Source organism: Nesoenas mayeri (genome assembly GCF_963082525.1).
Source record: "Nesoenas mayeri genome assembly, chromosome: 4".
Lineage (NCBI taxonomy): Eukaryota > Metazoa > Chordata > Aves > Columbiformes > Columbidae > Nesoenas > Nesoenas mayeri.
Window position 1 is genome coordinate 62,084,171 of NC_137540.1, and position 23,386 is coordinate 62,107,556.

Genomic DNA, 23,386 nt, shown 5'->3' on the forward strand with positions numbered 1-23,386 from the left:
TGGAATATTGAAATATTTTGCAAAATCTTGGAGGTATAGGAGAGAAAATTACACAGATTGCATGCTGTTCTCATAGTCCAACAGATACAGAGGCACCTACAGAAATTATTAAATAGACTGCAATACAAACACAAGGAAAATATTTTTGACGCGCTATGTAATTATGTAGAATTAATTGCTACTGAATGCCATGGAGATAAATAATACAAATGAACTCAAAGGTATTAAATGAAAAAGGGAAGATTAGGCTCTCTGTAGCAAATAAACATAGCACATCACTCAGCTGCCGAAGTCTCCGAGTCGCAGGTGGCTGGACTAGGGGGAGGTGGAGCAGGAAAGGGACCACTCTGGGTTCCCTTGCTCACTGTATCCCCCAGAAGCGCTGACTGCAGCCGCTGGAGCCAGGAGCTGCCTAGTGCAGCGGATCTGACCTTCCAGTTCTCCCATGCTGGGATCCACCACTCCTGTATTTCTGTTTCCAAATTTTCATTTTGGAAATACAGATTTGCTTACCGATTAAATAAAATCAATCAGGATTAATTAGAATTTCCTGTGGGACGGTCTGTCCTAGTTCTGTGTAATTCTTACAGATGTGAGGATGGGACCAGACTCCTTTCAGTGGTGCCCAATGACAGGATGAGGGGCAATGTGCACAGACTGAAGCACAGGACGTTCCATCTGAATATGAGGAAAAACTTTACTCTGAGGGTGACAGAACACTGGAACAGGCTGCCCAGAGAGGTTGTGGAGTCTGCTTCTCTGGAGACATTCAAAACCTGCCTTGACACATTCCTGTACAATCTGCTCTAGGTGAACCTGCAGGTGGGTTGGACTAGATGATCTCCAGAGGTCCCTTTCAACCTTAACCATTCTGTGATTCTGTGGTATGATTCAGTCTTATTTGCATTGAGCAGGGAGTTGGGGAGCACTGAAAAAGAATCTGTGATATCTTAGGTATGATGTTTGCCTTTAGAAGTAAACAATTTTCTCTCTAAAGCCAGACAACATTATGTGTAATATTTTTGACCCTATGTGATATTATTACTCACCTGAGCACAAGCTGCAGGCTGTAATTCAGCATCTGAATATGGACCTAGCTGTCAGGATTAAAGTGATAAGCAGACTTTGGCAATACGTTCTGCTACAAAGGAGAGTTACAAAACCCAGAATTCTTCCCCAACCTTGTCACGTGCATATAACATAGCAGTGTCTGTAGATGCATCCCAGGAATGTCCTGCAGACAGCTGTAGGAGTGGGGAGCTGTCAGGTCCACCCCCAAGCAGCCATGCTTGGACACACACCTCCCGTGTAGCAACAGAGAGCAAGGACACTGCCTATGAAGGTCACTAATTTGTGTTAGAAATTAGCTCTGGCTTTTCTAACAGTTTAACTAGGTCAGTTAGGGTGTGATTATTTACTCTAATAACTAGCCTTGTGAATAGGCACCTCTTTCCTAAGGAATAAACTAGGAGAGTAACAATACCTTTATGCTCATAAAATTAGAGTCCAAAGGAGATTGCTTATATATTTATAGTGCTAAAAGTACTATGCGTGTACACAGTTCAGCAATGTATAACCCTGGAAATAGATGGCTATATTTTTCCTTCCAGTATTACAATTCAGTTCCTAGTATTGATATTACAAGACAGGTGCTAGAGAAACTGAGGCACATAAGGCATCATACACCCATCTCTAATGTGACCTTGACAGGAAACCAGGAACATCACAGGGTGAACAGAGGGGTGTCTTCAGATCATTAACTTAAAAAAACCCACCCAAAAACCAGACACCCACACCCACACTGTTATTCAAAAACCAAAACATCATCAGGAAGTAGTGAGTCATTATGTGGCCATTGCCCTTTGTCGTTATTGTGTTTCCTGAATGTAAAACTTAGGTTACTTCTTCCCTTTAGATGAGGTACCTAGTATTGCTATGGAAGCAAAAGCTGTATTGCATTTATTAGCAGTACTGCTGCACATAATGGCATGGAGAAAAAGATCGTGGTTGCTAATGCGATGGTTGAGCATCCAAAAGATTTGGGCGCCTTGGCTTGCAAGAGCCGGGGAGATGTTTCACATTGTGGCCAGCAAGTCTGTGTGGCGTCTCAGCTACCTGACACTGCAGGACCATGGCCCCTGGTCCCCAGCCCCTCCTTGTCCTGTGCCCATGGAGGTGCTGGGGCAGAGGTCTGAACCAGGCTGTGTGGGTGTCAGGATCTGCACCAACAGGTGTGTTTAGAAGAGGAGGCTTAGAAGGGCCCAAACAAGTTGCCCAACATATTTTTAATACATTATTGCCAAAAATAAATGACAGAGGATTAGAGTTATTGCTTCAAGAAGGTCATAGAAGTCGTTTGTATTTTAAAACATCTTGTTAGCGTACATTGTGGCATTACTATTAAAGTAACTAGTTCAGCCTAATATAATACATCTAATTATATGACGTAAGACTCATCTGATGACTTTTGCCAATTATATCTGACAGGGATATTTTAGATCAGAGGCCATGTGCTACAGCAATTTCAAGAGATGAATATAACAGCATATGTTTTAAAAAAATAAAATATCCACTATGTTATTTGCCGTGATTAAGTACCTACAAATGCAATTGTAAGGTAGGGAAGCAGGCCTTTCTGGTTTATGAATTATGCCTGTGCTGAGTCATCACTGTTTTTTTTAAAGGTTTGTTATGAATGAAGGGTTGGGTCAATGCCAAATTCCATTTTTCTGGCTGCTTCTTTTGTTTCCTTCCAAGTTATTCAAATCCTTGAAAACAAGTGCCTTAAAATGAAAACTTGTAAAGTTCCAGAAGTATCTTAAAACTTTGTAACAATCACTGCAAGGAGAGACCCTGTGGACTTGAGTAGAAGACGCTACCAAAAATGAAGAATATGAAATACACTGTCATTTGACAAAACTCTGTCATTTAAAATTAATATGATGGTTGACTATGGGAAAACAAAACAAAACAAGCTATTAACATTTTCAGCTGCAGAACAGCACTGCAGCCTCAAATGAGAATGTCTGGGCAGAGGATAAAAGGAAAGGCATCTTCCATTCCCTCTGAAAGTATCAGGGGGATAAGAAGTGGGTAGAGATTAGAAGGCTATTCTTGGTGCCTCCTGTTGCTGCTCAGACAGATGCTGAGCAGAAGATGTTCAAAATTCATGGGCTAGAGAGAAAAGATGATAGAGAGCACAGGAGAGAGGAAAATAAATACATTTTATCTGATGTTGTTTAGTGGAAATCTACACAAAAAGTTTTGGGTCTCAAGGGGATTGCCTGAGGCACTGGCCTGCAACGATGTTCTGCCTCGTGCCTGTGCTCAGATTGAATGTATCTGGCATTGTGGAGATGGCTGGAGACTGTATTCCTCCAAAACACATAGCTATGGGAACACAGCAGTGCTGGACTGCAATCTCCCCAAGCTGGGCAGTTGCAGAAGCCAGTCCCTGACAGGCTGCGGAAAGCAAGGGAGTCCCAACATGATGGGTTGCACTTTGAAGCTGCTGTGGTCCCACCCTGCCAGGCAGAGCCCAAACCTCTCATTAGGTGTTGGATATTTTCAAGGCAGATGGGCAGTACCAGGCCCCTGGGCATGCATCAGCAGGGGGTCGGGTGAGGGGATGGCTGCTGTGCTGCTGGGTCCTGGCTCGGTGGGGACAAGGCTGGCATGTGGGATGGCAGCAGCCGCTCAGAGGTACTCATGCTGACAAGGCTCTTCTACTCTGTGTCAGATGATCCTAAAATTTCTGCAGATCCAGACCCCAACGCATCCTGGGGCTTTTCTGGGGTGACAAGCGAGATGCTCTGCTTCCTTCCAGCCTGCGTGTCCTGCTCCTGAAGCACCCCAGAGCCTTCATCTCCTCGTGTGCAGGGGACCAGTGAGCTGTACCACACTCTCCTTCACCAGGAGACTGGCACATTAGACAGAAGTGCTTATCTGGGATATGAGAAACTTGCTTCCAAATCCTTCCCTGCCGGCTGTCTCCCAGGAAAGCCTAATTACTCCACTTCAGGGTATTCTGGGACAGATGTTCTCGTTTAGGTTTTTCAACTTTGGCTAAATATTTACATTGTTAAGCTGCCCCTATCCTCAGCTGAGCATTAAACCACTTATCTTTGTAGTAACTTTCTCTTTTGCTTTGCCCCAGTAGATACCTAATTGCTTCAAGAAAAGTGGAGCAGTTTTAAGAGGAGGGACAGCACAAGCCCTCCGAACACCCACTGAAGAACCTCCGTGGCTAGACTACTGTGCTGAATATTAAAAGCTGGGTGTTAAAACCCTCCAGGCAAAAAAAGAGTTCTTCCATCTCTCACACGAAGTCTTTAATCACGAGATTATAGGATAAAAAACAGTGTGGGTGAGGAGGGTGCATCGTATTCTAGCTCTATTTTGTGGGAAAAGCCTGTCTTAGGTGTTGAATGCCAAAAGAGCATTTGTGGTCGAGAGTGCTGTTAGCAGAAGGAGATAATGTCCTCTAACATTGGATGTCCTAGACTCTCCTAAGAGCTTAAACTTTGCATCTTTCCTTGACTTGTCTGAGATAATTTAGGTAGCTCTCTGTCCAGTGTGCGAACTGGAGGATGCCTCTCAAGACAAGTGCAGACAGACATATCCGTTCTGCCTGTGGTCTGAACTAGCCAGATGAGAGCCAGCTGTGATATTGCATCTGGACACGTGACATTAGTGCTTTGCTGTGCATGAATCAATACATCTGGCTGAAAGGCAGAGTGTATTTGCTCAGGAGCAACACGGCTAAACTGCTGTTGAACCACAACTGACTCGCATTGAGCCAGAGAAGCCCAGGTCTGCCTACACCTGCCTGTATAAACCTGGTTACTAATTAGCGCCAAGCTCTCTGCTTGCTCTAAGGAGTTTGGGTGCCAAAGTGTTAGACGCTACAGTGTTATGTGTTGTACTTGTGGATGTTCAACTTCTGAATGACCAGGAGAGTCAGGGCTTAGCTGAGCTGTGTAAAAACCACGTTGGGACTTGCAGAACATGAGAAGTCCTCTATTTTGGATGCTGTGATTTGTGGCCACTAGCAATCTAGCTTCAGCAATGGGAAGCCTGACTCTCAGCTAAGTCTTGAATAAATACTCCAACATAGAAGCCTATATCATGACTTCAGTTCAAATTTGTCTGCTATCTCCAAACATGACATTTCCAGGAGCAAGTGTTTTGATTCATTCAGTTCATTCAACATCAACTCCTAAAAATTTAGTTCACTAACAGCAACTCATGTGGTAAACTGAGGCATGAACTTTTCCTCAGGAAGTTGCTGAACCTTTTTTCTGGCACCCAGACACAAGATCAAATCCATGTTTAGCACTGGGGAAACATTATTTCCTGATTTCCTTTAATGAGTGTAATGGAAGTTGATTTTCTGGAGGTAACAGACATTAGTTCTTTGCAGTTTTTTGGTTATTCAGTATTCTGTGCTTCATTTTTGCATTCCTTCAGCCAGTGGTATAGTGCTGTGTAAAGTAGGAGAAAATCAGGTTAAAGACATGAAAAATATATTAAAGAAAAAATCATAAAGATCTAGAATTTTGCACTAATATAGTGCATTTTTGTCTGAGATATGCATAATTGCCAAATACTTCTAACTAGTGTGTGTATGTGAGTTAAAAATGTAAGCAACCCCATCAAAGGCCTCTAGCTTTTTGATTCCTTAAGAAATGAATAATATTCAGCACATTTTTTGGAAACCGCATTTAAGTCAACCCTGAAAGTGGGACTGGACATTTAATATTCAGAGAATTTTAACAGCTTCAACATGAAGTAGGAAAAAGCAGAGTTGCATTTGGGACCCTGCTGTCTGCCAAAATAATACCCTCATGGTTTTCATCTTCACAGCACTTTGCAGAGAGTGAACGGACGGGTTTAGGTGCTTTAGTCTTGAACTATAAGCTGGGTGGTGCTTAATGTAAATTGCTTTAATGAATATATAGAGCCGCTTCCTGATTTAGCAGTGTTGTGTACCTCATTGCAGCTTAAGGGCTGTCCCGCAGCCTGAACCCCGTCCAAGGGATGTTTGACGTGGCTGCTCAGGCACCGATGTTGGATCCTGGGGTGGCGGCAGCTGGGAGCAGGGGAGCTGATCCAGATGGAAGGCAATGGCCATGCTGTCTCCAGCGTATGCACCCCTATGGGGCCGTGCCTGGGGAAGGCCTCTGGGCTCTGGGCCTGGATGTCCTGGCTTTCGAGGCTGGATTGCTCGACTGCACATTACAGTTTCCACAGGGCTCTTGTTTCAGTCAGTGAAAAGCTGGGGTTTGATTTTTGATTTTTTTTTTGTTTGTTTTGCTTTTTGTTTTGTTTTGTTTTTTTGAAACATTAGGGACATTAATTTACTATATTTGCAGCTTCCTTTTGAGCTTGAGTGATCTTATTATTCCCATTTTGCAACTGAGAAAATAGGTACAAGCTCACTGAAAAGACCTTCTGATGCTTATTGTCTTTTCAGAGACACTGAGACTCTGGGACACCCAACACAGGATTAAGTTCAGGCGTCTTCACCCACAGCCAGGAGCGCTCCTCCTTACTGCACTGTATCCACTGCAGCACCCCAGAGCCATTGCTGAACTATGTAAAACTAGGAACATGCACTGGGTTACCAGCCATTCCCATGAGACCTGGTCTGAAAGCATTGTCTGGTATCAGAACACTGCCTGGTTCTGGCATATGCTCAGGGAGAGTCATATCTCTAAATGGCATTTCTTTTTAAGCAAGGAAAGTATTTTTCCTCTTTCTCTGGTCTACTGCATTGTTCCCCTCTCAATTTCTGTGGCAAATGCAGGAAGCCTGCCATGGACAACATTTGAATTCACTGCATAACCCAGCTTTTTCCAGGTGCACCTATTGAAGCACCAATTTTATTTGAAATAAAAGAGCATGTGACTGACCAGCTTTAATTCTGTATTTCCTATCTTTGGAGAATTTGACTTGGCAGTCTCAGCACCTCTCTTGTGCAATAACTTACAAGTGTACTGGTAGATTAGGCAGAGAATATTTGGAGAGGGGTATGGATGTGTTTATGTTCCTGAAACTAACAGCCCAAACACCATGTGATGTAAGTAGGCAAGTACCCTCTTCTTACAGAAAAGGGTGTGGGTTGATAAAGCAACTGGAAGTCAACAGCTGGTGTCTCAGCTGTGCTCAGCTTGTGTTTCTAGTACTTAAAGGACACACAGGCAGTTTTCTAGTCCTGGAGGTGCCAGGTGTCCAAAAGCTTCTCAGTTGCTGTCCCAGAGCAGAGGTTTTACTGCCAGTGGAGGGCAGGTGGGATGTCTTGCCCTTCCCCTGTGGAGGGGAGGCTGTGGTACCATCGCACCAGAAGTCCCAGTTTGTGGGACCAGAAAAACCTCTTTTTATGGTGGGGATCCTCAGCGGGGTCATGAAGATTTTATTAATTGTTGGATCAAAGTGAAGATCTGGCCCAGAAGCTTTGGGGTCATAGGTCTGTGGGTTGATGATTAGAGCACAAATTTATGCAAATGCTGGGAATAGCAAGAAAAAAAAGTCAGGGTTTTTTATCATTTTCTCTGTTAGCAGAAGAAAATGGAAAAGGGAGGTAATCTTTTCTCCTTTAATTGTGTGGTCCTGCTCTATTGAACTTAATGGCTATTCCTATATGCTGCTCAATGGGAGTAGAATCAGCAATGACTGTCTTCTGTTAGAGTAACGCAGTCTGAGTGGATTTCCTCAGCTTTCTGTGGGGATGCATTCTGTCTCCTTGGTGTGATCTTGCAGGCTGCCTGTGGTATGGAAGAGAAAAAAGAGAAACAAAGAGAAAATAATAACCTTCCTGCACCCCTTGGGAAGGAGCAATCACAGTCTGCTGGTCCCTGCTGCAAGCAGAGGTGGCTTTTCAGGACCTGTTTTGTTCCCTGAGGCTGTGCAGAAGATATGGAGAGGTTTAGATCCTCTTGTGAGCAGGGAATACCACAGTGCACAGCCCCGGGCGGGCAGGCAGGCAAGTTCCTCTGCTCAGCCAGTCTAGCTCGAAACTTCATATCTGTTCTATATTTTATCGCTTGCTTTCGCTAAATGCTTTCAATGTGGCTGCAAAGTTGCCGCTGGGAAGGCCATGTTAAACACTGCCTGGTTCTGCCATCCTCAGGCATCTCCTCAACAGCGTGCACAGTCCTGCCCGTGTGCAGGCAGCGTTCATCTCCACAGCCGGGCAGCTACGATCAGCTCTTTCTTTCCATCGGACTCTGTGCTGATGTTGTACAGTTTTGCCCTCCTTACAGGGAAGGGTTGAGGTTGAAAACTGCTCTCAGATCCTCTGCTTTCAGCTCTTGTCAGCACACAAAACTCTTCACGAGTACAACTCAAAAGTCTGACAGGTACAGAAAATCAGAGCTTCAGCTGTAGAGGCAGATTTCCTGGTGTTACTACAGGATAGTTGAAGTCTCCATGTTAGATAGGTCCTAACCCACTTTTTCTTCTTCTGCTCCCCATTGCCTTTGCTAGCGTGCTTTTCTGCTCAGCAGGGGCTAACTATGCTTTTCTCTCAAGTGGAGAAATAAACTAATATAATTCAATTGAACTAAGAGAAATTGGGCCTGAATTTAGCTTGGATTTTGCTGTTTATTGTCGAATGGAGGAGGAAACCCACAATTTTTTTTTTTTATTATTATTCCAACTGGACTAGTAAAACCTATCCTTTCTCTCTACAGACTTCACCTCCTTGTTAACCTGAGACTATCACTGCTACAATGAATAATAATACTGCAGTTCTTCATAAAGTTTTGAACTCCAGTAATACAGGTTTAATCTTTCAACAACTATCAATTCTTTGCCTCTCAAATTTGAATGCTTAGTTTATCTTCTCAGAAAAAAAAAAAAAAAAAAATCTATGACTACCAGGACATATCATATATACCAGTTTCTTTGTCTAGAGACATCTCCCAAAAGAAGCATTTGAATTGTGTCCCCAGAAGTCCCACAGCAGACAGGAAAATGCCCCAAAGGCATGAGAGAGGCATGCTCCAGGAGAAAAGCCAGGGCTGAAGAGTCAGGAGAAGCAGCTGGGCTCACCTTGGGGAGGAGATGTCTTTAAACTCCTTGTCCAAGGGAGCCTCTTACTAGACTTGCTCAGGTTTGAGATTCTCTGTGCTTGAAGCTGGCATCTCAGCCTGTGTAGAGTTTGTGATGGGGAGTGGGTGCTTTTGCATGGAAAAAGATAGTAAAGGGCCTGAGTGGTGAGATGAATCCAGGCAGATGGTTTCTCAATGTTAAAGGGCTGGGTGACCTTCTCATATGCATGCACAGATCATGTTTTTAGAGCGAAAGACATCTAAGCTCAGCCTCCTCTCTCCAGTTTGTTTTAGCAATGTGCCTACCGCCAGTGACAGGACATGGGCTCTGGGTTTTGCATCCGTGTGCCTGCCTCCTCTGAGAGGTCTTGCTTACATTTGTTTGATGGGGACATTTTTTTGAGGGACATTAGTACTAATTGTGATTGTAGACTTTACGTTTGCTTTTGACTTCCTTGCCCTTCCCCTACTACTGTTGTTCTCTTTCTTTCTTTTTTTTTTTGATGGTGCCATACATTTTCCATAAAGGAGTATTCTGGTTCTTGGTTTGTTCACTCTTGAAGGCCCTGAGGTTGTACTTTTAGTTACCTGGCCACTAGATGGGGACACTGAACGCCATGAACCTGGTTTAGCTCCACCAAGAGGTTACCTGTGGACATGGAGCTGCAGAAACTGCCAGAGGACCCAGAGTTGGGCAGGTGCAGGTACATGACATCTACTTTGGGGAAGAAGTGAGCAAGCTCCTTTATACAGTAGCTTTAGAGATCCTCCAGCAAACACCTCCAAGCACTGGGCAAGTCTGGTGTCCTGCTGCCCGGGGAAGCAAGTTGCTCAAGTCCTCTGTCCACTGGAGAGTGGGGAGAGATAGCGAGGGGCTGAGTGAGTCACAGGTGTGAGCGCTTCCCTCACTGTCTCTCTCCTAATCTCATCCCTCTTTGCTGGGGATTACATCCCAAGGACTGCTCTGATCCTTTGATCCTCCCTTGCAGCAAAACTATCTCGAGAAGTGGCCTCCACCACTTTGGAGCTTCTGGCTGTGTCTGTGAAGTGAGGCAGGAAGTAGAATATCAACAGCTTTTTTTTTTTTTCCCCAACAGTTTAAGCTATTTTTAAAAGACCAAGATCAATCTACACTTCAACAGTGTTTCTGTAATTTATCTATTTACCTTGTAAGTGCAGATAGGGTTTAAAGTGCCCATTGTCTGCATTAGCTCTTCTGTCTTTCCTATCATATGCAGCAGGAGGGCTTTGTTGCTGTGGTTTTCCTTCGTTTTCTTGATATAGCTGGATGTTGAAGAAGTGAGACTTCTTCCAGATAGAAGCAATGATGTTTGGACAATTCAGATCATCCTTATAAAACAGAGAAGGAAGGGGCTGAAAAGCAGACACTTTTAGCCAGAAAAATCTGTGTATTTAAAAATCCTGAGGCTAGTTCTTGCTTGTTAAAGCTCAGATGATGCCTGAGGGACTAGTGAGTTTTTTGTCTTTTTTTTTTTAAACATGGAAGATGTAAAATGAAGATGTGATTGCACTTAATGATCAACAAGGTAAAACTACAACACTGCAATATGGTTGGATCATTAGGGGAATATGTCCACTGACCACTAGAAGCAGCTGGGCAGGCTTTATGTGGATTAACTGATACCTGGTAGCAAGGTCCTATTGTCGAACAACCAATTTTTCTGCACTAGTTCAGCCGTTAGAATAGGTTTGCACTGTCTCCTGTTAATCCCTAGCAGATGTTTAGGAGATGTGGATGCCCAGCGCCCGGCTACAGCAGCGTGACCTTGTGCGAGGAGGAGTCGATGCTGCCTCGGATGGCAGCTCTGCAGTGAGGATGGACGCGCCCAGGATGTGAATGAGGATTGCACAAGCATCCGGAGCACAGAGAGTCCCTGACAAATAGTGGTAACCTTTAAGGGAAGCTGTGTAAATGATCCTTGTCAATACTACCATTAGATTAGTGAGGGACAGTGACTACTCCAGGGCTATGAACTGAATTACAGACACTTAATAGAGCTCATTGGTAGTAAACTGACTCGGTGATTTGCTTTTCATCAGCTCTGCCGACTGACTTTTGAGCCTCCACTGTTCAAATGGTATGTGAAATCTCTGGTGTTAACTGGCACCACTGGGGTCATTTAGCAGAAGTTAGCATAAAAGCAGCCAGATTGGTAATAGCTAGCCAGGTGCCTGTGAATTGTAAGTAATGCTGGCAAGAGTTTAAGACTTCTCCTTCAGCTTTCAGTTGCTTCATGTACTTGTGCAGAAAGGGTACCTGTCTGAATTTTTCCTGTTCTGTTGTTTGCACAGGTCTGTATACGAGACCGTGCATGTGGTTTGCAGCTTCAGAACTGTCCCCTGGCAGTGCCAAGGAGCAGGCTGTGGAGGTCAACCTGGGTGGAGGGACAGTGGGTGATGGAAAACCTCTGGTTCTCCTCTTTGACTCCTCTATGTATGCTAAGAGCCAAAGGCTTCTAATAACTGCTGTCTCCTGCCAATTCTTGGTTTATATACCTATACAAAAGTACTAGATAACAGATGGTTAAATACTCAGATACCCTTTAAAGACGTTGTCAGCTTGAACAAAATCAAGTTTATGGAAAGAGTGAAGCGCTAGTTTGTTATATTCCTAGAAGCAGGGTAGGTGAAGATTCTTCTTGTTTCACAAAAGTGATCGCATGGCAAATTATGCATAACATGGTCAGTGGGTCTGCTCTCCCAGCCATCCAGGGCACAGGGCAGCATGATCAGGTAACACAATGGTGAGCGTGGAGCTCCTTGACTGCAGCCCTTACTGCAGGCTGCTTCAGTGACCTCCACAAGCTCACTGAGCTTTGCTGTCTCCACCTTTCCCTTATCCTCCAGAGGTGTTGTGAAGACAGATTCATGCTTAAAGTCATCATGAGCTCTGTTAAAAACTGTCTGAGTATTATTATTGGCTGCAGCAATATTGTACTTGGCAGCAAGGAGGTCGGTTACAATTATCTCTCCAAAGAGGCTGCAGACACATAAATTCCTCCAATTCTCCCACCAGGGAAAGAGGACTTTGAGCTGGCCTGTGCAAGGATATTTTATCAATGGAGGTTGGGTTCTGTTTGTAGATGTTTGCATCTCTCCAAGAAGAAAACTTGCTGGGGAGCTGAGAAAACCCCTTGTCCCTGCTGCTTGAGTACTGCTACCTACCTGGGCAGCAGAAGCCTCCAGGGCCAGGAGCACTGCTGAAACAAATCCTGTGTAGACACGCCATTGTTCCCATCAGCTGCAGCAGTGCTTCACCCAGCTGCTCACACATCGATGTGTGCTCAGCAGAGCCCACCGCCTGCCTGTGCTAGGGGGTGCAAAGTGCTTCCCCATCTGCAGTGTGCTGGGGGGGCGCCCAGAGTGATACAGCTCTGCTGGCAGGAGCTTTTAAAGCTCAAACTACACTTCTACTGTCACGGCTCGTTTCACTCACAGAGATGGTTTTGCTTTGCCACCTTGCTCCTATTGGATACGGCTCAGCTCTTTTATGCCTCGGAGAAAATATAGCCATATCCCAGGGTTGAGTGGTGGCCCTGACGAAAAATTGGATGGAAAAATTGGTTTCACTGCAATACCGTTATACTTTGTTTTTGATCCAAAGTGCAACTTTTTACTTAACTAGTGGTTTGTTCAAGCCTTTCAGAAATGGGTACATGTCTCAGAAGGATTTTATAAAGAAATGTTTCATTTTGAAGTGTCTAAGAAAAGATTTGAAAAGTTAGGAAATTTTAGTTTAGTTTTGTTTTGTTTTTTCACATTTGGTTTGAAGACCAATTTATCTGAAACACCAACACATGTTAGATTTGGGTTGGAAAACATCACCAACTTTTAGCTACAGAGTTATGGGCTGAGGCCAAGGATAAAGAATTCCTTTCCTAATGACATGTAGCAATGAGAAACTTCTGACAAGCATGAGTGTCCTCAGGCTTGTGGATTTTTGTCTTGTGGAAAGCCAGTGTTTTAGGCAAATACAGTTCTGAAACTTCACCTAAATGCAGTTCTGATTTACATAACTGATTAAAAAGCAGCAGCACACATGGTAGGAAAGGTTGTGATTTCCATCTCCTGATACTCCTACACTGCAGTGCGGTGCTGCTTTTGCAGGTTTGATGTCCAAGTGATTCTCATCTGTACTTCTAGCCTGGCTGGTGGCACCTCGCTCCCTGGGAGCAGATGGGGAGCAGGGGGCTGGTGTGAGGTGGGGGATGCTCTTGAATGGAGCCAGGGAACGGTCCCAGCAGTTCACCTGCCCATGGCTCTGGCTCCACGTGGAGGTTAAGCCTGGTGTGTTGTCTGTCCCCAGGGCAGGGAAATGCCAGGGACACACGGATGAGATATTAGTGCACTTCAGAGGAGTTGGTTTCCTGGCCCTGGGTGACAAGGGAGTGTACACTGCAAAGGTTACCTAGTGAGCAGCCACCCTTGTTTGCTGTACCCTTTTCTTTCCCTTGACATGATGTTTTGATAGTAAGTCTGTTTGGGAACAGAGATGCTACTGATTTCATTTGTCTTCTCACCCTAGTAATCTGAACACCGTGGACTCAGGTGGAAAAAAAAAGTGAGGTGACTCATTTGGTGAGTCCCTAATGGAGGGTGTCAGATGGAACTCAGTTGTTGGCTGTTACACATTGCAGAGCAGAGGTGTCATGCTCTAGCTATGAAACTCTTCTTAACAAGCCAGCTGACAGCTCTTGCTCCCCCCACAATTTCCTCATTGAGGGTGAATTGCAATACGGTGACACAGGTGTGGATTCATTTCCAAAACTGCCAGTCCCTCTGGACTCCTTGTTTTTAATTATTTTTTTTCCTCACTGATGTCAGTACAGCAGCAGATTTAAAGGCTGGTACTGCACTGATTAAAATTGTATTCCTAAAATAACTTTGTCCTTTGGTATCATGCTGAGAGATGCTTTTGTTTTCTTTTAAATTGTTAGATTGTCAATGTGAAATCTGAAGCAGAAATTGGAAAAGCAAGTTTCAGAATAACTTTCCTCTACCATAGGTATGCACTGCCTGGTTTTGGGCAGTCCGTGTTTTATAAAAATATATACACCCAGTAATAAGAGAGAGCAATATATTCATAAGGGGGTTGCTGAAGGAGCTGGCTAGTGTCCCCTACACCTTTCCCCCTCCTGACATGTCTGTATTACCCATATATCTCACCTTTTGGGGAACCTTTCTATGGATCAGTTGTGGTAGGTGGTCTACGGTGTCATTTTTAAAGACGAGTGACTTCCATTTGCTTTTGGTGAAAATCTTCTGCTGTTCTGAGAAGATGAGACAGAACATGTTTGTTGCCCTCACCCATCCATTCCTTGCACATCCCTCATGTCCCCTGGCATTTGCCTCCTCCTGGGTCCACCCACCCAGAACGACCACCCTGCATACAGCCTCTTCTCCTCACCCGTCTCGCACCTCTGGACACTTAATTTCCTTTTTCTGCCTCCTCCTTTTGAGCTATAAAGCATTAAGTAAACACTCTACTCCAGGTAGCACCTAATATTGGTTTCCATAATCTCCTCTTTAGTAGTCCCAAGGCTGTTGGTGGTCCTACCTAACAATGGTGGGCATTCATAAGAGTTGATTCCCGTAGAACATTCCAAAATCCTGCCTGCTCATCTCCACTTATGACCTAGGTTTTCTGGTTGTTGGCATGTTTCACTTGATTCAGCCCCTTTCCTTAGTACTGAGAGCTGGAAGGTAGCACTTGTTCCTTTCTATAATGGGACTGCTCTGGGTCCTCTGTAGCTGGTTCCTTACCACTGAAATGAGCCTTTTGTGACACTATGTCTAAAGTCTGCATGACTGCTAAATGCTGTCTCTCTTCATGACCTATGTTAAACTTATTTCCGTGGCTCACTGTCTTATTTACACGTTGCATACCCCTGAAAGCAATGATTCCTACACCTTCTAGACCAGTGGACCTTTGTCATTTTTTTCACTGCGTGACCATCATGTTTTTAATTGAAATGAGCAGGAAGAATGGTACAATGCTGTGGATCAGCTGTAGGCCACTTGACATAACTTGGCAGAGAATTAGGAATCTTCTGACTATGGTTTGTGAATATTGGAACAAAGTGTTAAATAGACCTGAATAAACTCTTTGCACTTTTGGCAGGACCATTTCTTCTCTCTGGCATGATCAGGAGCTGCCATCTGTTCTGTCTGATGCTGCTTTGTGCCAGGTATCTTGGATGCTCACCTCTGGCTGGATGTGCTCTTTGCATTCAAAGTCCAAAGAACAGGCTGACTTACAGGCTTACAGTTCAACCAAATAAACGTATTTCAGGGAAAGATGAAACAAAACAAACTAGGATTTTGAAAAATCCACGGGAATTTCTCTCTGTAACTGTTTCCCTTCTTAGCAATTCTATTTTCCTTCTCTTTACAATGGAAAAAGGTACAAGAGAAAGGAGGAAAGATCTGAATAACAAGAAGCGATGTGCTTTAATTATTTTGTTGAGGAAGGGATAGATATTGGAGAAAAGTTCATAAGTACATAAAGTTTCTGCCAAGATTTGCTTACATTTTCAAGAAATGCAGTTTTTCAGTCAGAAGTTTTTCACTCTGCTTTTTTTAGCAAGTCCTACCAAGAGCTATGTTTAGAAAATATTTCATGTATTTGCAAGGTAAAAAAAAAAAGAATTTATCTGCAACAAACATAGCATATGACCAGACCATGTAGGTCTGACAACTCTTTTTAAATGAGAGGCCAGGGCTCACCTGTGGCTATGCTGATCTAACAGCACAAAAAATATTCTTTCCATGGTGTGAGGAGACATTACAGAGGGCAGGAGGCACCTGTGTTTCCTATTTGCACTTTAGCTAACATAAAGCTGTAAAATATGGAATTTTACAAAGAAAATACCAAGATTTATCAATGAGACACAATACCGACATCTTCTTAGTTCAGAAGACTTACATGTATGTGGCTTCTGGGTGAGGGCTGCACTAGCTGGGGTTAATGGATTCTCCTGCCCTGCAGACCCTATAGGAAAAAGGGAACCCTTGCCCTGACAGTTTGCATGAGAATGGAGACTTCTGGGGGATGACTTTTCCTAGGAATAGATTTTATGTGCATACAAGCTATAACAGAAAAGTGGAATTAGTGGGATGTGTCTAAGCACTCAGTTATCTATGCTCTGAATGGACTTGTCTTCAGCTTCATATCCTTTGGCTGCTTTGGAAATCTGACCTTGAAGCATCCATTGTATCCCTGGAAGCACATTGCAGGAGCCGTCCTCTCACCCAGAGAAGGACAAGACGTGGGTAAGGTCAGGTTGCAATGATGTGTGGCTCTGCTAGCACAAAGATGACCATGTCACTAATGCTAGTGAGGCCTATTTAGTGTCTGTCTGCAGGTGTGCCTTCAAATACACATCAGAGGTGATGCTGAGATTGATGACTCCTTTGTTTCAGAGTAGGAACATAGCTACTCTAAGCATTGTTTTCCAACTCATTTCTCAGGCCACTAGAATTAATTACTTTTGTGGCTGCTCCTGCAGGTTAGCCAGGCAGAGTTCCAGGAAGGTATATCCCACTGCAAACATGGTGTTGGAAGATTACAGACAAAGTTATCCTCAGAGGCAATGGAGTGCTGAGCAGGTTGGGGTGGCACAAAATTTGCTTTTGTAGTGGAATACGCCTGAGACAGGCTCAGTGGAAACCAACTCGTTACTTTCACCCCAGGATGGGCCCTCAGCATTGCCTTCGCTGCAAAGAACTGTAATACAAGTACAGTTATCACAGTGTGTTGAAAAAAGCCCTTGTCCACAGCATGCAAATTCCCTGATCTTTTTGCACTCACTTCACAATGAGCTGAAGCTCCAGGTAAAAGAATGTATTGTTGTTTTTATTTTTATCAGTACTAATTATTCTAATTATTACTATTATTACCATTGTTATTAATGAACCTGTGGTCATTAATTTCATTATTTTATGTGGGTTTTTTTCTTTTGGTTTTTGTTTTGTTTTGTTTTAGTAGGGTGAAATTAAATGCAAGAACCTCATAGCATAGCAAGAAGGAAAAAAATTAATTGAGCGAAAGTCAGCAAATGTAGAATTATGGTTCCCCCAGCAACTGTAAGGAAGGCAGAGAACACAAAAATACGCTGGTGTGCGAGTTAATGCTGCACGCTGCCTGGAATACAAATCCTAAGTGTGTTCAAGGGGCTGAGTGATGATTGCTGTGAGAACCATAACTTTAAATTTCCTGACTTTTTGCAATTAAAATCTCAACCTGGATGATGCATTAGCATAGGTTTTGCATTTAATTTGCTGTTTTCTTTAGAATGTATGTGTGTGTTGATTATGTTTGAACATTTCTTACCTTTTCATCTCATTTATTCTTTTGTAAGGGAAAAATCAGGGGAAAAACCATTTACCGCATCAGCTCCCTTCTTCTCCCTCATCGGCGGGGGGGAAGAGGGAAGGTACAAAAGAAGAAAAACCTTAGTGCAAGCAGTGCAATTAACAGTATTTTTAGCTCTAAGAGGCATTTACTGATGAATGTAAATTTATATCTCTGCTTTTCTGTTAATATTTGTACAGGGACTGGCCAATCCATACAGAGCTGAGTCTCCTCCAGACCTTTAACCCATAAAGAGTTGAGCTAAACATTGTTTACACAGCATTGAGGTGCCAGAAACAAATCCAACAAGATCCTTGGTGGCCCCAAGCCCACAGATTTGTTCAGCCCATTGACATTTATGTTCAGGACTGAAGTCTGCAGTCCTTCTGACTGTGTGAAGATGTAGTGACTTGAAAAACTCAAACTTGTGAAGGCTTGAAAGTGTATCTTCATTGTAGAGTCTGACTGGACTCTTTCTGTATCATTACTGTATGTCCTCACTTAGCCACAGGGAGATGTAATGGATGTAAGGGTGCTTCATGTCATGGCTAGCTGATGTGCTGCGGGTTATGGCAAAATTCCCACCAGTGCTTTCGCTGGTGACCATATCCATCATGCCATGATGGAAAATCAGACCAAATTCCTCCAGTGCTGGTGGGATAATAATGCTTTTCTTTAGTTTCATCTGTCTGGAAGGGAAGATGACTTCTCTCACAATCCAGTAGAGCTTTGGGAGCACTGGTAGCCTCTTGGACAGAGCCCAGGAACCAGCCTGGCCAAGTCTGGCCCTCAAGCCTGTTCCACACAGCAGCTCTATAGAGAAGCTCATCCTCTTCACCATTGCCCAGCCCAGGAGCAGTCACTTGCATTGATCTGGCTTATAGTCTTTGAGACTAATGACAGATCAGCAAGAAGGGAAGGGCGCAATGCAGCCAGCTCTGTTTCTGCTACAATTTTGATTTTTTTGCTCTATTTGTTGTTACTATGTTCATGGTTACATAATTTTTTTCGACCTTTGCTTTTTTTCTTTGGCACTTTAGCCTTTCTTAGCAGCTCTTTTTTTTGTGCTCAACCCTTTTGTGATGGTGACTTCTTCCTATTATACAATTTAATCTATTCCTTTTGTTCTGGGCCTTGTGCTTTTATATCCTGCTCCCCGTAGAGCCATCAAATTTCTTTTAACCTGAAGGCCTTCTGCCACCAAGGGTGAATCAGCCTTGTCTAAGCTGATTCACTTGAGCCCACCAAAGAGAGATTCCCCTCCCTTTCTGTCCATCCTCATATGAGCTCATGTCCATGCAAAGATGTCAGGCATCAAAGTTCAAAGAGAAAATAACTTGGCACACATTTTCTAGATGCTGTCAGACTTTTGCTTAGGCTCTGAAGGAATTAAATTATGTGAGTACTCATGCTGCTGTCAGAGGCATGATGACTTCCAAGAACAAACCCTGTTATCTTTAAACGTAGCTGGTATGCCCCAAAATCATGAAGTTTTACCTCATTGATCAGTTTACCAAAAGTCCAGAAAAATGTGAAAGCCTATGGCTGCTAATTAATGGTGGTGTGTAGGATGAATATGTACCAAAATACGTGAATCCAACATATCTGTATTAGAAGTTACAGAATTCTAGAAAAATAGAGGTGACTTAGATCAACGTGGCTTAAAACACGAGAATGAATGGCTTCTGTAAAGGCAGTGTTTATGTCTTTTGCAGGTGAAATTTTTACTTTTTATTTTGACATGGTGGATTTTGAGAAACTTCACATGTCATTCCTGGGACAAATAGCAGACACACAGAATTCATTTTGTTAAAACCTTTACTACATCCCATTGGCAAACTATGTTTTGTCAAACTCTTTTGTTCATAATGTTCACAAATGACAGTTCATCACATTTTTTGTCAACAGAATGTAATTTTATTCCAATCATTCTGTCAACAAAGAGAAATACCATAAAATCACTTTGCTCACAAACATAAATTATATGTTGATTTTGTTTGTAGAAGAAAGTAACAAAACTTTTTCTGGGGAGACAATGAAGACAGATCACATTCATTCTGTGGACAAAATATTAATTTTACAGGCAGCAGTTTGTAATTTCTAGGCTGGCTGGATGGCAGAGCATGCATGAAATTCAGGGTGAAACAAAGAAAGAACGTATCAATGTTCTCCTTCTGGCCTTAATTTGGCATACTGAGGTGAAATCAATGGCCCTGGATCAGGCATTTAGAGTGCCAGATGCAATGCAAGGCACATGGAAACAAGGAACCCATGAGAGGAGCTGCACCTTCATGGAGAGGTGGCTGGGGCGTCGTGGGGGATATAGTGGGGCATTTCACGTGACATGGAGTAGCTGACTTTAGGTGGCAGAACAGAGTCCCCAGTCTGCTCTTTCACTGACTGTGTGATGTTCTGATAAGTTGTTTTGTTTGTTTGTTTTTTCATTTTTTGTTTGTTTCTTTCTTTCTTTGTTTGTTTGTTTGTTTTAATTCTAAAGAACTGCTTTCTTGCACAGCATAGGTAATGCATTAGTTGCAAGATATGTCCTTGTAAAGTGGCTATCTACAGTGTAAGGCCGTTGATCAAGAGCCTACATAGTTCAGCACGATATGAGAAAAAGCTGTGTATTTTAAAGTGATTGCCAGCTGCTTTCAATTTTTCCCATTACACTACATGAACAGCCTCTTCCTTTGTCTTCATCTTTCAGCCTAATAGTCTAAACACAGAAAAATAGGCATCTCAAATAATTGTTGGATTTTGAGTGTTTGACTCAAAACTATATGTGCTTTTTGATTGCTGGTCAAAAGCACCAGTGCAGAATACAGATGTCATTCAGATGTCAGATGTATTCAGGGAATATATAATTTTTTTTAGATATTAGCTTTTCAATAAACTTGGTTCCCAATCAGGAGATCAAGAAAAGTAACACTGTAGTATTGATGCCTCACACTGCAAATGGTCGCTAGTGAATAACCAGCATAGACAAAGGGCAGGAAAAAAGCTCATCAGCTAAAGATTATGGTATTAGTGATTTTTAGACAATTGCAAGCAACTTGAAGAGTTTTTTCCTCTGTTAAACTGATTGCAAATGGAGAACCAGGTTCAAATCCTGGGCTGGGATTTTGGATCCTTGTGTTCATCTGTTAGCTCTGCCACTGATCTGCTGGGTAACGGGGGAAATTGTTTCAGCTTTTATGCATGAAGGCCCCGTCTGTAAAAAAGAGGGAATGGTTCATGTTTCTGTAGTGCCTAATGCCTGTGTGAGTGATGCTGCAGAGAAAACAGGGTTTTAATTTAATAAATGACCATCTCCTTTTCAGTTATTCATGCTCTAACACCTTCTCTTCCTTTCTTGTACACTTGGGTGACTGCTCAAGACTGAGGAGACCACTTTCTCCAAGTGGTCTCAGTGAGGAGTCCCTTCTCTCTTTCTTGTGACCAAGATCTAGCTGATGCTTCTACTCCTCATCTTGACTACTGCAGTCTACTCTTTACCTGACTTTTCCATTTTCTTTCAGTTTTTCCCTTGTGGTGATCCAAAACACTGCTGCCAAAACCTTGTCCGTGTTCGCTCTGTGACGCAGTTCTGACTCAGACTTGTATCTGAACATCACCTCCCAGTCTCCTGGCGTGCTGTTTTCTGATCTCCATCTCCTTGGCTGAACTTATCAGCAGTGCTAAATGTTCTGCCAGCGTGGCTTATCACTTGGCTTATCGCCACGGCTTGCTGCTCCCTCCAGCTTCTCCTGCTCTCCCAAGCCTGCATCTCCTTGCCCGGCCACCTCCAGCGTCCATCGCTGGTGCGCTGGAGGGAGGAATGCTTTTGTGCTTAGCTGCTTCCTCAAGTATCTATTTGGACTTTCACAATATTCATACTTCAATTTTGGAAATATTGCATATTGCAATAAGCTTCTAGTAATCCTACTTTTGAAGCTACACTTATTTCAAGGGAGCCTCTGTACCTCCATTGTTTCTGTAGCTCTCATCAAGTAATATATTACAGAGGGGAAGAAAACTTCTTCACTCGTAGCTCTGTATGCAGCTTTCTCCACTAGAACAGTTTGTACTTCATTGTAACACCCAGTGACTTCTGTGACTCTGAATGCATAAGCACAAATGTTGACTCAGTTGAGTTTAATAGACTTTCTGCCTGTGGGTTTAAAAGAGAATAGGAGGAAAAGATGAACAGCTAATTTCTGAATACTCAACAGTGCTGTAAAAGCAACTTGTTGAGACACACCAGGGTGTTTTGCAACTTCTCAGGGTACTTGAAACAGCAGGTGCAGTCTATTTGAATCTTGCTTGTAAAACAAAATTTTCAGAAGAATGGAAAAAACAACTCTCAGCATCTTGTCTTTGGAAAGCGTGTTATGGTTACATATTAACACAACAAAAATATTTTAAGTTAACAATAAGTAAAATGGTACACTAACTAAATTCAAGCACACAGATACACAGTTCATTTTTTGAAGCATCCAATGACATTATTTTCATGCTAGTTCTTAAACTGGCCCAGAAGAATATGGTGTGTCAGTTCATGGGCTTTTATCACTGAGAATAGTGCTTTAAAGTAAGTACAAGCACACATTCAGTCTTAAGAAGTGATATCATATATTATCTCCTTTCAGAAGTCAACTGGAAGTCAGAGAAGAGATAAATTAATAATTACAAATGCTGCATAATTGCACATAAAGTCCAGTAGCCTTGCATTAATTGAAAATTCAAGCCCTCATGAGATCAATGGGAATTTTCTGTTGACCTTAGCAGGGAGATAAATTCATATGCACTTTGAAGATGAGCCTGCTTACCCAGATTGGTGCTGGTTGTGGTTCCTTACCTCTCAACATGAACATCCTTGAAGCAGAGAGTGATCAGTTTTTTACAGCTTCTCAGTCCTCCGTGTCTGCCTTTTCCACCCTTTCTGCTCCCCTATGCACTAAGAGCTGTGCACTGTTCGGCCTTTAACCTTCTTTTCTCATGATCTCTCCCATTTTTACAGTAATTGGTTCACCTCAGCCCCAGCATACTCAATCAAGGGTGCTGTGAGCTGGCTGGAGGGTCTAGCAAAGGTGCTGATAAACCACCACCAGGGCTATGATGCTCTGTCCGTCTGCTGGCATCCTGCAGAGTCAGAGACAGTGGGAATTGTGCAATCAGCGTAACAAGCTCATTAAAAAGTTAGCAAACAGCTTCTAAAAATCAAAGAACGGGAAATGGCAGCACTAGCCCAGCAACTCTTTCAAGCTCTGCCAAAGGGATGAGAGAGCTCAACCAGGTGCTCACAGCTGCAGCAGTGGCAGCGTCCCCAAGGTGAGTGGCAAGTGAATGAGCGAGGGCACACTGACTCCCAGCTTGGAGGATGGTGGCAGAAGAGATCTCTGGTGGTGATACTGCTTTGGATGAGGGTGCTGAAACCCCTTCTGCAACAGGTCTCATGGCTGGGCCACCCATTTTGGGGCTGTAACTCAAGGAACAGTTTGTATCTGGAGGAAAGGAGACAACAGTTGACACAGCAGCTCTGGAGCAAAATGGCAGCAGCAGCCCAAATTAGGGAAACACATCTGTGCTTTTGGTGTCCTTCTGGAGGAAATTACAGGGAAGGCAGGAGGGGTTTTGTGGCTATGACCAAGAAAATAATTACCGTGGAGGCTACTGTGTGTGACAAACTGGCTTTTAACATCATCTGAGGGAGGAAGCCATGCACTTCCCTCAGCCCATCCTCTTCAGTCTTTGATCAAAGATGGAAGCCAAGCAGAAGATGAAATTAAGTGTGCAATTTCTGATTCATTCTCTCTAGTTCTGTGCTGATTACTTAAAAAAAAAATCAAAGCTGAGATTACAGGCTTAGCAAGGGGAGTGCATATTTCAGCACATAGTGGGCTCTTTGTCATTCTGTCACACTGGCAGAATGAGACTATTAATGCATTGTCCCAGGCAGGCTGCATTATAAAGCCCAGTG